The sequence below is a fragment of the Syzygium oleosum genome, unplaced genomic scaffold, assembly GCF_021117445.2.
Source record: "Syzygium oleosum isolate NSW1041296 unplaced genomic scaffold, Sole_v2.1 Sole_v2.12, whole genome shotgun sequence".
Taxonomy (NCBI): Eukaryota; Viridiplantae; Streptophyta; class Magnoliopsida; order Myrtales; family Myrtaceae; genus Syzygium; species Syzygium oleosum.
The window spans coordinates 5,620,034-5,634,789 of record NW_026607496.1 but is presented as its reverse complement, the minus strand read 5'-3'; the positions used below and the strand labels follow the sequence as shown (position 1 = coordinate 5,634,789).

The following is a 14,756-nucleotide window of genomic DNA, read 5'->3' as shown; positions in this document are numbered from 1 at the left end:
ATTCGATTATGCAGCTTGAAATCAAGGGCTCTATGGCATGGAGTTGGCGTTGTATTCTTCAACTAAGACCGGCTTTAGCTTCAATCATATCTAGACCAAGATATTGTTGCCAAGAGGTATACGATGAAACCAGAAATGTGAGACCGGCTGTGGAATGGTCCCAATTGATATGGAAAGGAGGTATTAGCAAGCATAACTTCATCGGCTGGCTAGTTTGTAGAGATAGACTACAAACAGCAGAAATCATATCACGTTGGAAGCCTGAAGTAGATATTCATTGCAATTTTTGTATGTCCGGTCCGGAAAGCAGAGACCATCTATTCTTCCAGTGCACCTGGACCGGAAGCATTTGGCGCACTATTCTTGCACAATACGGAATTCGACGCCCTGTAGAAGGATGGAATGATGAACTTCAATGGATGATCAATGCTACAAAAGGTAAGGACTTGACGGCGAGACTTCTGAAGGTATCTTTCCTAGCGATCATTTACTGCATTTGGATGGAGCGTAATCGTAGACGCTTCCAACAAAAGTCAAATGACGCCCTTATCATTTTGGCTAAAGTTCGCAAACTTGTTAGTGGGCGAGCTTCGCACTACAAATCTTTTAGACCGTCCCGAACAAATGAAACTTTGGCTACTATATGGAGACTCCCCCACTCCATTTTTTTGTAATCTTAGTTCTATTTATAATGCTGGGGAATGCCCCTAAGCTTCTGTACGTCATCTTATACATACTACTTACATTTACACCCAAAAAAAAAAAAACACTGTCAAACACGAAAACATAGCAAACAAAGGAATAAGACATACGAAGGAAAAGCCAATTCGGGACCGTTTCGGGTAATATTACTATAACACCTCGTTATTTACGTCAGGGATAGGACATCGGTGAGCTATTAATAAGAATAGATGCGCCTGTGAAACGTGGTGAACTATGACGAAGTGAAAACTCATAAAAAAAAAATTCAATCGAAGGAGACCTCAATGAGCCACGTGTGGAACCACGAAAGGGTCCTCAACATCATTTTGTTGTTTATATATTAAAATCTCATCTAAAAACATCTTAAATGAATGGATTGTTGACACTTGAATGGTAATTTTCTTATGGTAAGCATTTGCATCCATTTGATTCGTTTTGATCTCCAAACAATGATTTTCGTATGATAGGATATACATTATATATGTTTAATCGATGAGTAATTGTTTGAGCATATGGATGAGTAATTGTTTGAGCATATGTTGAGTTAGAAATAGAAAGAATTTGACTTCATTTGGGTGCTCTGTTGACCACCGGTGAAACCATGTTGCTATTATGATAGTTTCCCATCGTTTTCACGTGTTTTGTGCCCCTTGTTGCATGACATAAAGGCCGTGCATGCTGCCGTCCAGGATCATTTTTAAACTTTAATGAAGTTTGTTTGGCTTCATTTACATGCTTATGGACTCCTATGAGCTCATATGTTGACATAGGCAAGCATTTAACTTGAATCATGTTACTTTCTTGTCGAATTAATGCATGCATGTGTCTTGTATGTTGGAAAAATAGATGTACAAGGAGAAGAATTTACGTATTGGGGGAAGAAGAATACGTAACAATATTTATTGTAATCAGAAAAAATAATAAATCCGAGAAAGTGATAACAAAATAAACAGGAGGTGAGGTACGGCTAATTGAATCTCCTTAAGGCGATTAGTTCCTGTCAACGGTGCTAAGCAGCTTCACGAACTATGCCTCCCAAGATACAACACCTCGAACCCGTTTGAATTAGTACTATGCAAACAGGACTCTGTCGAACACTTCTTGAAACAAGCACCCTTAGAAAAAATTGAAGAGAGGAGATGTAGGTTTTTTCGACTATTTTTTGGAATGAAGAATTTTAATTCTATTTATAGAGTTTTAGAATTCATGTACAGAAACGATACATAAACTAAAAATTAAATAGATACAAGAATCCAAAAGATACATAAACTCGAGAGTTACGTGAATTAAGTAGATACACAAATCCAAGAAATATATGAACTCAAGAGATACATGAATTAATGAGATATGTGAACAGAAGAGACGTATCTCGTTTTCCTCACATTTGTTGATCCATTAACCCACCATAAATACAACATTGTATTGGGTAAAACACCCTTTCGTGCTCGGAGATAAGTTTTTGCATTATGTGAGAAGAGAGATGTATTTGGAGAACAATGACAATCCGAACAACATCGGATTAGCGCAGTAGAACAAAACTCTCTCCTCTCTTGTGCAAACCTAATAGAAAACAATTGAATAGAGCAATATAAATACCAAGCATCCATAAACACAAGGCGAATTTTTTTATGTGGAAAACCTCATCGGTGTAAGGAGATCAAAAACCACGGGACCGGAGTTCACCCTAAAATCTTCACTATCAATAAAATTGGGTGAACAAAGTTCTTCTCTAGTTAATACTAAGGTACATTGTAACAATAATATCAAGAACACCATTCTTGGCAATACACATGAACTTTACAAGAGATCAAGGATAAATCTTTTAAAACACATGTTCAATTTAACCCACGAAAAACCTGATATATGGAGCTTCAAGCAAGAATTAAAATGATCAGATTTGAGAAGAATGCGTCTCGATCGTGCTGAGAAAATTTTTGCTCAATCGGACCATGAATCGACCTCTGACGTCAGCTTGATGAAAACCAGATACTACCCTCTTTCCTAGATTTTCTGCTCAAAACTTGAGCCTACAATTCATTGGGCTTCCACCATATGGGAGTGAACCCAGCCAAAAAGAGGAATATGATCTTCTTAGCTTCTTTGTTCTTGGAACTTACTTCTTTGTTCTTGGTATAAATCTGTTGCTTTTGTGGGAATCTCTCTGTCTTCTTTTTTTTTTTTTCCTTTTCTCTGTTTTTTGGTCGTTGCTTTGGTTGCTACTACATCTCAACCAACATTCTTTTTGCTGCTAATACATAATAATAGTGAGTAATCCCATTTCTCCATATGAATTATCATATGGGCTCAAGTCTTAAGCTTGCAATTCATTGGGCTTCCTCCACATGAGAGTAAATGTCATGTCCCGGCCAAGACTGTGACTCGTGGGTTTACTTTTGTTGCGTCCCATTCGTTATTATATTTTCATTATGAACAAGCGAAAGTGCAAATTCGGGACAATCATAATCAGAACAAGCAACGAGATTAAGACCAACATCATGAGCAAACATTGTATTTACATGCTAGCATATATATATATTGTACAAGACAAACCTCCTTACATGCCCCTTCTTTTATGGGCCGTTTCACACACATCTATATACCCGCAATAATAACACGGTTGGATTATGCCTAGCACATCTACCGTGGTCATCTAGTCAAGCTCCAAAAAGGGTCTCCCAAAAGTTTCCTTCAAAACTTGCTCGGTCCTTTCCCAGCCGGAACCACTGCCTAGACTCCACTTGCGGCGTTCTAGGGTGCCGACCCATTGGCACCACCAAAGGGACCATTGAACCTGGGGAGGGGCCCAAACAAGCCTTTATTCGTCCACATGTACCATGCTTCAAACTTGTGGGAAACGGGATTCTCAAACCCCTCATCCACCATGACTTGCGAAATCACCTTCCAAAAGGAACGACCAGTTTCCACATCTACCACGTCCAAGATGTCCACTATGAGTTCTACAGGCACACCAAAACGTATGGGCGGAGCCGCCATCCTACAAGTCTGGGAAAAACAACGAGGAGTGAGTCATTGACTCAGTAAGTAAATCCACCAATTTCAAGTGAGGAGGAATCAATCATTGCTGGACATGCATCCAACCTTACCACCCCAAGTTGTCAATGGCAAAGCAATAGCAAAGGTATTTCTTACCTCGCCTATGTACTATTCATGGTGCATACAATTGCCAAAAGAACATCAAGCATGGTATTTACATGATGCACGCAAAAATAAAACACATAGGATTCATTCATTCTCGACCAAAATCCATCAGTCCTTTTGAATCCATCGGGCATCTGGAATTCACCAGGCATCTGAAATCCATCGAGCAACATCTCGAAATCTATCGTAGATGGCTTTAGTCCCACATGTGTCCATGCGTTACAACCATCAAGCAATCCAATTCTTATCTTTCTTTTATAGCCATGCAAACAATAGTCCAAAGGCATGAGTGCAAGTGTGATTCATGCACTTAACCAAAATCAACTATTATGTCAGCTACGGTCCAAGGCTCGTGACTTGATCCGACACGCCAAGTGATAAACCAAACCGACTTAACTCGGATCCGATACGCCTCAATATCGAACTTTTGCCAAGCAAGTTTCAGTCTATGCACCATAGCGTGTGTACAAGACATACGTTCCTTCTTTCACAACTGAGTCGTGCATCAAGTCGAACTTATAGCATGCAAAGAACAACATGACCAGCAAGCCTCAAGCAAAGTCCAAGCACGGTTCGAGTACAAACACTAGCCAATAATGCATTTCATCATCCTATCCCGAGATTAGGGAATCTACATACTCTACTCGACAAAAGAGAGATTTATTGGAGACCAAGAAAGTGACGTGAGGAAAGATGGTGATTGGCGTGAGAGGAGAGTGGCGTGAGCAAGCGAAAGGGGAATCCGGACGGTGGGGTAGGCAAGAGAGAGGGAAAGTGGCGTGGATGATGGTGGTGTGAGGAAAAAGGGAACTAAGTGGGGACATTGACTATACAAAGGACTTCACAAAGAAAAGGCCAAACCTAATAATGAGAGGCCTTAAAAGTCTAAGTTAATAATGGAGATGGCCTTGAAAGTCTTTGGCCATCATTAGTCTTCCTCTTCAAGCTTTTCATGAGGACCACATATTGCTAATCTTGGCCTCCAAGTTGTTAACCTAGAGTCATTATACCCTACTAAACCATTTATTGCCTAAGTTGTCAAGGTCATAATGACCTCTTTCTCTCCTAGGCGTGGACTTCTCTTCTTGGTCTTGGGTGTGTCCTTCATTGTCTTGGTCTCCAAGACACAAATTATTGGTGTCTTTCTCAAGACACCTCAATTATTGTCCCTTCTTCTATTATTGATGTCTTCTTGGATAAGCTCCATTATTGACAACTTGCTAAAGAAGTTGTTCATTTGTCTCTTGCTCATGAATCCCTTCCTTAGGTGTGGGCTACTTTCTAGGATTCCAAAATTATTAGTTCCTAGCAAAACAGCTCCATTATTGGTGCCAAGGTTCTATTATTGGTGATTGGTTTTCATCATTGGTGCCAATTCTCTATTATTGGCAACTTAGTCAAGTCAAGTTGTCTTCTTATGCAAAGGTCTCCTAGGCGTGAATCTTGTGTCCAATTTCAAGAACACTCAATTACTGGGGTCCTTGCTTAACTCTAATGGCACATCGTCTTGAACATCCAAATTTTCACTAAAACTTGGCTTAGTAAGAAGCTAAGGTAATTAAGGGTTCTCAAGTGCTATAACCGATCGACCTTCTCATTTAGAATCGAGGTTTGGTGTAAAAATATGTCCTAATATGCTTGGACGTAACTAAGCCAATGACCGGGCTGAACAGCGTTAGGTCGAACCACCAAAATTGTTCTAGCACATGACCTGATCGGTAGGGCTTGACCAGGCATAAGGCCTGGCACATGATCCGGCCACATAGGCATAAGACTAGGCACACAGCCGGGCCACACGGGCGCCAGACCTGTTGCACGAGCATAGGGCCGAGTGCATGGGCACGGGATCGGGCTGCACAGACGATGCGCCGGCGCAAGGCCGGGCCACACGAACAATGCGCCAAGCGTATGGACAAGACACACGGACGAGGACCGATTCATGGACCGAAAACTTGCATTGGCTCACTGGCGGCACAATGCACGTCCCATAGTCAAGTCTAATTAGCATGAGACTGGCTCTGGGCCGATCCAATGGACGCAAGGCCTGGCACAAGGGCCAAGCACAATGGCCGGCACACGAACGAGCACAAGGCCAATCCGTAGCCTGACTGACGGGCACACGGCTGGTCCATGGCCGGGCGCAAGGCCTGGCACATGGCCTGCCCATGGCCTACCTAATTCAACGCAACGATCCATGACCGATTCGTGACTGGTCCATGTTCGAGCATCAATAATTCATGGTCGACTTTCAATTGTCATGTAACCGTGTGGAATCGAGTACTACCAGTTCGATCCATGGGCGCTCGTGATCGATGCATGGCCGGGCGAAACCACTCGCGACCGGCACATGCCCGTACGGCACCGATCCATGGTCGCCCCGGATCGTCCTACTAGCGACCCTTATAGTCGAAAAGTCAATCCATGGTCGAATCGATCGAATCGCTCTAATCGACTTGCATGACTAGGGAGTCATTCATTGTTGACCCCTTGGCCTATCTATGGAGGATCCTTCGATCGAACCACGATCAATCCTTAGTACACTTGTCCCGACCATACCATCCGATCCATGACCAACCCTCGGCTTGGTCTGCCCACTGATTCCATGGCCATTTCCTTTGGTCAACTCGGCCCAAATTGGGGATGTCATAGTAAACCTAGCCAAAAAGAGGAATATGATCCTCTTAGCTTCTTTGTTCTTGGAACTTACTTCTTTGTTCTTAGTATAAATCTGTTGCTTTTGTGGGAATCTCTCTGTCTTCTTCTTTTTTTCCCTTCTCTGTTTTTTGGTCGTTGCTCTGGTTTCTTAGCTTAATCTGTAAATGCAGGAGAAGATAGCGTGAAATAGTATAAGTTGTTGGTAAAACAAACTAGGAGGTGCCTTGTCCCACATCGAAATGATGTGAGTGCGCATGTGAACAAAATTTTTTATTTATTAAATTTCGAATTTATTATTATAAAATAATTATTTTGTCCTATTGAAATAATGTGACTGTTCGCAATAGAGTGATAGTTATTCATTAATAATTTAATTTTGAATTTATTATTTCTGCCTAATGGTTATTATATGTTCTTACAACCTTTGGAAGATTATATCTATTCGGACATAACTTCTTAACCTTTGAAATGTTGTGTCTGTTTGGACATAATTTCTTTATCTTTGAAAAGTTGTATACGTTCAAATATATTTATTCAATAATTTTGTTCAATACTTTAAACTTCCAATTTCATTTTCTTTCAAGAGATAAATCGCCATCTTTTCCAATTGTTTCCCTTGAGAGAACCTGGAGAAGTACCATAATTGTTATATGGTATTCTCATTCGAGACTTTATTGTATCTTGGAGGATTTTTGCTGATAACCATTAACAACGTTATGGGGCAAATACTTCCTTAAAAAGAGTGTTATCACGCCTCAAAATTTGATTCCATTGTTTTTCCCAATTCACATTGATTTTTTGCCAGCATATGTTCCTTTTTCTTTTCCTTCTTTTGCTAATAGAGAAAGACCATCAAATTCAAAAATGGCTAAGTTTTGTTTTCCTTGCTAGATTAATCCTTAGAAATTACCATGGTGAGCTTGAAATTGTCCTTTTCTTCTTCTTAACTGCACAAGTATGCTTAGATGGCACTACCCGATTGTGTCCCAGAGTTGTGGAACCACAAAGAGAGAGAGAACCAAAAACCTGAACAACCCTGAACTGCTCTTTGGGTTCAGGTATTCTCGGTTCGGGTCATAGTAAACACACATCCCTTACGTTTTGTATCATGGAAATCCAACCCGACTTGAACCGTTGACACCCCTACTTAATATAGGTGTGCATTGGGGTTGATCCATCTAAGTTTCTTATCAAATCAATGCATGTAAGGGCCTTTTGTTGCTTGCTCTCGGCTTGGAGCTTGCCGTTCAGTCCATGAACAGCCAACTTTAGCCTTCATTTGAGCTACACAATATATCTTGAGTCGGCCTTGATCGGATAGCATAGCCTAGGGACGCGTCGGGATATTAATCGATGTGTTTCGGTGCTATTTAGCTTCATTTCATTATGGTTATTCATATTAAAGTTAAAATCATGCTGGGATTGCACGTCACATGCTAGATTAAATCATATTGATATATGTTGTGTGTGCTCGACATGTAATGATGTCTCAACCGGTCCACCGGGAGACCAATCAGCCCGGCCTCATTAGATACCGAATCATGATTGACTCAAGTTGGATCATCGAATCATGGTTGGTTCAGGTTTGACCACCGAACCATGGCTGATTTCGGTATGATGGGGAGCGGTTGAAAGTCGTGAGCGGTCTCGGTGACTCGGGGTCGTGTTTTGGTGTCATTAGGGTTGCATTGATGTCGAATATGCATGGTTGCTTTAATTAGTGTATTTGATGCCATCTATATGTTTAAATGGGTTATCATTCCTAAATAGCTTGCTAGTTTGTCTTTCAGTATGGGTGAGCATGGTTCTAGGGTAAAACCTGAAACTTGAGAACTTGACCGGTGGGAACTTGTAGGTTTCAGGTTCCAAGGTATGCAGGGTAGGTTCCAGGTTCCAAAAATTGGAAAACCTGTTTTGACGGGTGGGTTTCAGGTTCTAAATAGGTGGAACCTAAAACTTAAAACCTAAAAATGTTTTTTTATGTTCTTTCTAGGTTTATATCATCGCGTGATCCTGCGGTGTTTCATGGCGTTAGATGACAAGTGTATAATCCGGAACCATTAGTTTGAGCTTTAATTTTATAACTTGTTAATGTTTCATATTCTTTGTACGTCTAAATATAAGTTATGGTCAATGGATCATAGCAGTAAGTGGTGGTCATTAAATAATGATTCACTGCAATTGTTCAATTAATAATATATATGGAACCTGAGTAGACCTTTGAATCGACCCTCGAATTTGTGATATGGTAGGTTCCAGGTTCCAAAAAATGAGGAACCTATATGAAACATGGAACCGTTCACTTCTGGTATCGATTCACGCAATGACTTCTCATCTTAATTGTATTTATTTGAACCGTAATGCTAGGAAAACTAGTATTTTGTATTAACTTTGGTGAATGACAAGCTTGTTCAGTGTTATTGCGTTCATTTTCGTTTTATTTAATTAAAAATGAAATTAATAAAAAGAACTTGTTAGAACCTGAAACCTACCCTGGACAAGTTCCGGGGTAGGTTCCAGGTTCCAACGAATAAGTTTCAGGTTTCAAAAAATAAGGAACCTGTACCTAAGGGTAGGTTCCAGGTTCCAGGTTCCAGGTGAAACCTCAAAAGAACCTGAAATCGAAATCCGGAACTGCTCACCCCTATCTTTGAGTATGGTTATGCATGTTAAGCTCAATTGGTTTGCGTTTGTTTAGTTTAGCATAGATGTTAATTCATGTTGATGTAATCGAAGAAATGAAAAATGATAAGATTAACAGTAAAAAATAAGCATCTAATGAAGTTGCGAGATTAGGAATACCGCATTGCATGTTTAGTGATACGTCATATTACAATTGCATTTAGTGAGAAATCATGAAAATTGGATTCCACTTGGTATAGCATCATTTGGTCGTATGGAGGATGAGAGCATCCTTAGATAGACGCATGCTTGTTTAGATTCCCGCTTAACTCGTGGGGGTCCTGTCCTGGAGCTTAATAATGTAGCAGTGTATATTCTTTGCTCGACATCATATCGTATTTTATATTTTCGCGCTTTATTATCATGTCATGCTTGTTTATTGCTTGGATTATCACGTTGAATGTTCGTGGGCAAATTTGTGGCACATACTCATTTAGGTGGATGTGCCTAGGCATTAAAATGAACAAGATTGCATGATCAAAAAGTTTTCAAAATAACGAGAATAGGTACCAAGTTTGGGCACTAATAGACTTTAGCGCAATTAAGTTTTCGTTTTTTAATCTCTAGTTCTCGGAAAGTAAAACGGTCTTCTGTGTTTAACTAAGCTTCTAATCGGCCTCAAATAAGTAAATAGTGACTCCTAAAGAAAAGAGCAATAATCATCATAATTAATTGAGTCAACCAATGATAATTAATAGGATTTGGGAAAGCCCAAGCTAAGTGCAAGCGACAACTCACAAGAGGAATTGTCTGTGTGTACTTAAGTAATCCATACACCATTTGAGGCAACACGGGTCCTTCAAAGCACATGACCATATTGCCATCAGGAATGTCACGTCATGCATGACATGCTACAATTGGCTACACCATGACAGGATGTCGATCAAACTAGGGAAAGCTCAGAGTAGGGCTCACTATATGCAAGCATGCATGTAATTCTATCCTCTATAGGTACATTGAGTAAAGTTATATTCCAAATGATTTCACTCAAATGCACTCTCTATTGACCTAAATTTTTACTAAACTCAATATGTCGTTTCGTATTTTTTTGTGGACTATTATATCTAGATATTTCCATTAAAGTAAAATTTGTAATAAGTTTATGTGGTCACAATAATTTACTTTTGCGCCACGGCTTTCCAGAAAGAATAAGCAACCACCAGTATGACTAATCGTAATTGTAATACTGATAGCAATAATTGTCTCGTTCATGTTACACCTAATCCATGACCTAATCGATCGGGCGGACTTGTAACGTAGACTTTGGACCTAACAGCGACACGAGCAATGACAACGTTAGGCAGTCCCTCTGCTCGAGCACTGCAGGGAATGAAAAGTCTAGTCAGTGTGGTCTTTCGTTCTATACAAGTGGCTCCTTCTTTTAGCCTCATTTCACCACAAAAAAAGGCATTCCTGAGTTCAAATTACCAGAGCTTCGATGGCGGAGGAAGTGATATCGTTGGACTTCTGGCCGAGCCTGTTTGGGATGAGGGCCAGGATTGCCCTGAGAGAGAAGGGCGTGGATTTTGATATGAGGGAGTAGGACCTTCTGAGCAACAAGAGCCCCCTGCTCTTGGAGACGAACCCGGTCCACAAGAAAATCCCCGTCCTCATCCATGATGGCAAGCCGGTTTGCGAGTCCCTCGTCATCGACGAGAACTGGGGTCGAGAGTCCCCTCTCTTGCCTTCCGATCCTTACGAGAGGGCACGTGCCAGGTTTTGGGCTGACTTTGTAGACAAGGTACTAAGTTTGTTTAACGTCGAGAAACGACGGAAAATGGCCATGTGCGGGGGGGGGGGGGGGGTGGCGCAGGAGGCAGCAAAGAAGGAGTACATCGAGGGCTTAAAGGTGTTGGAGGGAGAGCTTGGGGACAAGACTTACTTTGGAGGTGAGAGGTTTGGGTACGTGGATTTGTCGCTGATACCGTTCTATAACTAGTTCTATGCTGTGGAGACGCTGGCCAACTGTAGCATCAGGGAGGAGTGCCCCGAGCTGGTGGGATGGGCCAAGCGGTGCATGCAGAGGGAGAGTGTGGCCAAGTCGTTGCCCGACCAGCACAAGGTCTAGGACTTCATGTTCAAGGTCAGGAAGTAGCTTCAGGCGCCGCGACAACTCTCGAGTCTCATAATAATGGTCATTTCAATGACTCTTTTGTTCATTAACCCCTCGCTCCTTTGGTCGAGGCTCACTCTTACCACTTTCGATGATTTCCGTTTAGCATAATGTTTTGCGTTATTTGTGCATGTGTACCTCTAACATACTATTTTTTCTCTTTGATGAAATCTTTTTCATTAATTATTGAATTATATATTCCCAATATGCGTCTAAGTATCCATGCGTTACCTACATCACCAAACAAGAAAGCACAGCAAACAAAGCGAATAATGAATACTTAGGAAATGAAGTTAGAGTAGGTAGATAAGTAAAGAGCAAAGAAAGTCCAGTTCGGCCGTCTTGGGCAATATTAACACAACGCCTTGTTATGTACGTCTCGGTTAGAACCTCGATGACCTTATTCGTAAGAATAGATGTGCCTAAATGCAATGAATTATGACGAAGTGAAAACTCGTCAACAATCGATCCGAGGAGACTTTAAAATAGTCGAATATGAAGTATTTGAGTCACGATAGAAAACGGATGACATGCCGTAATTGACTACACCATGAGAAGAAATCAAAACCCGACTCAGGAAAGCTCACAGTAGACCAAGAATGGGTTGACTGCCCATAGATGTAACAACGATCTGGGCATGGACTGAACGGCATTGCATGTTTAACAGTAAAACATAAGCATCTAATGAAAGTTGTGAGTTTAGGAGTACCGCATTGCATGTTTAGTGATACTTCATATTAAAATTGGATTGCACTTAGTATAACATCGTTTGGTCTTATGGAGGATGAGAGCATCCTTTAGAAAGATGCATGCATGTTTAAATTAGGGCTTAGCTCATGGGGGTCCTTGTCTCAGGGCTTAATAATGTAGATGTGTATATTATTTGCCCGACATCATATCAATTTTTTATTTTCATGCTTTATCATCATGTCGCCTTTGTTTATCATGTTTGGATTATCACGTTGATTGTATGAACGTTGAATGTTCGCAAGCAAATTCGTGGCACATACTCATTGACATGGATGTGCCTACTGCCTAGGCATTAAAATGAACAAGGTTGCGTGATTGAAACGTTTTCGAAATAGCAAGAATAGGTACCAAGTTCAGGCACTGATAGACTTCAGCACAATCAAGTCTCTGTTCTCGAATCTCTGGTTCACGGAAAGTAAAATGGCCTTCTGTGTTTAACTAAGCTCCTAATCGGCCTCCAATAGGTTAATAGTGACTCCTAAAGAAAAGAGCAATAGTCATCATAATTATGGCCCATTTGGTTCGACTTTGGGGAAATGTCTTTGACAAAATACAAAGGCCTTTGGGCTAAAGTGATTTTCCGAAATGTAAGTAGTGTTTAGTAAAGTGTATTTTAAAAACACATTTGAAAGCAACTTTGACCTAAATACCATTTGGTAAAAACTATATTTTGTAAAGAACTTTTGCTAATATTTTTTTTTTAAAAAAAGTCTCAGCCACCATTGGGCTAAAACAGCCGCCTGCCAGCCTCGCCTGGGGTCATGCAACCAAGGCAACCGTGGCCTGGGCTCAACCTTAGGCAGCATCGCCTGGGATCGCACGACCCTGGCCAACGCTTACCCGGGTCGTGCAATCTAGGCAATGCCTGAGATCGTGCGACCCCTTAGGTGGCGGTCGTCAGCTGCTGGACTTGCTTCTCTGGGTAAATCAGGGAAGATGAACAGTGCAATGAACAGTAAACTTGCATTTCGAAAATGCAATTTGTCAAAGTACCTCCGGACATGCCTTGAGCTAAAGTCCTTTAGAGGCCTTTGGAAATGCAATTGCATTTCTCCAAAATTCTCCAAAAAGTTTGCCAGACACTATTTGCATTTAGCTACCCAAAGTCCCTTACAAATGCTGAACCAAGCTCAATCAACCAACGTCGCAGTTGATAAGGCTTGGGAGAATCCAAGCTAAGGGCAAGCGACAACTCGCAACAGGAATTGTCCGAGCACACTTAAGTAATCCATACACCGTTCGAGGCCATGCGGGTCCTTCAAAGCACATGACCAAACTGCCATCAGAAGGGCACGTCATGCATGACATGCTAGAATTGACTACACTATGACAAGATGTCAAAATCATACTAGAGAAAGCTCGGAGCAGGGCTGACGATCTACAAGCATGCATGTAATTCTTATCCGCTACACGAACATTGAGTGAAATTCCATCCATAAAATGACTGATATGATCTTCAAATTTATTTTATTAAAGAGTCATTATAATTCACGTTGAAGAGCTATCCGAATTTGCAAATATTTCACTCGAATGCACTCGTTATTGACCTAAATTTATACTAAACTCAATATGTTGTATCATATTCTTTTGCGGACTATTATATCAAGGTATTTCCATTAAAGTAAAATTTTGTAATAAGCTTACTTAGTCATAATAATTTACTTTTGCGCCATAAAACTGCGATTTATGACAGCTTTCTAGAAAGAATAAGCAACCACCACTATTAGTAATTATATTAGTAATAGCAACATATGTCTCGTTCATGTTGCACCTAATCCATGACCGAATCGGGCGGACTTGGAGCGGAGACTTGCAGCCTCTCAAACATCGCGGCGACTAAAAAGTTTCGTCAATGTTCTCTTTCCCTCTGTATTTCACCACAGAAAAGCGTTCCTGCGTTCAGATTACCGAGCTTCAATGGCAGAGGAAGTGATACTGTTGGACTTCTGGCCGAGCTCGTTCGGGATGAGGGCAAAGATTTCCCTGAGAGAGAAGGGCGTGGAGTTTGATATGAGGGAGGAGGACTTCTGAGCAACAAGAGCCCCCTGCTCTTGCAGATGAACCCGATCCACAAGAAAATCCCCGTCGTCATCCACAATGGCAAGCCGATCTGCGAGTCCCTCATCATTGTCCAGTACATCAACGAGACCTGGGGTCCTGAGTCCCCTCTCTTGCCTTCCAATCCCCACGAGCGTGCCCATGCCAGGTTTTGGGCCGACTACGTGGACAAGAAGGTAAGACAAACAGCACCCAATCTTGATCATTTCCTTGTTAAGTGCGCTTGACATCAAGACGCGACACAACATGACGGCACAGATATTTCCAGCGGGGCAAATGGCGTGGCGGTCAACGGGGGAGACCCAGGAGGCGGCGAAGAAGGAGTACATCGAGGGCTTGAAGGTGTTGGAGAGAGAGCTTGGGGACAAGGCGTACTTTGGAGGCGAGGGGTTTGAGTACTTGGATGTGTCGCTAATACCGTTCTATAGCTGGTTCTATGCTGTGGAGACACTGGCCAATTGTAGCATCGGGGAGGAGTGCCCCAAGCTGGTGGGATGGGGCGAGCGGTGCATGCAAAGCGAGAGCGTGGCCAAGTCGTTGCTCGACCAGCACAAGGTCTATGACTTCATGTTGGAGCTCAGGAAGAAGCTTCAGGCGCAGTGAACAACTCCTAAGTCTCATAATAATAGTCATCTCA

At 41.6% G+C, this 14,756-nt stretch overlaps 1 pseudogene; it reads left to right on the top strand.

The window, feature by feature from the left end:
• The first annotated feature begins 13,978 nt into the window (after positions 1-13,978).
• On the top strand, positions 13,979-14,756 carry LOC115672405 (glutathione S-transferase U19-like; annotated as a pseudogene).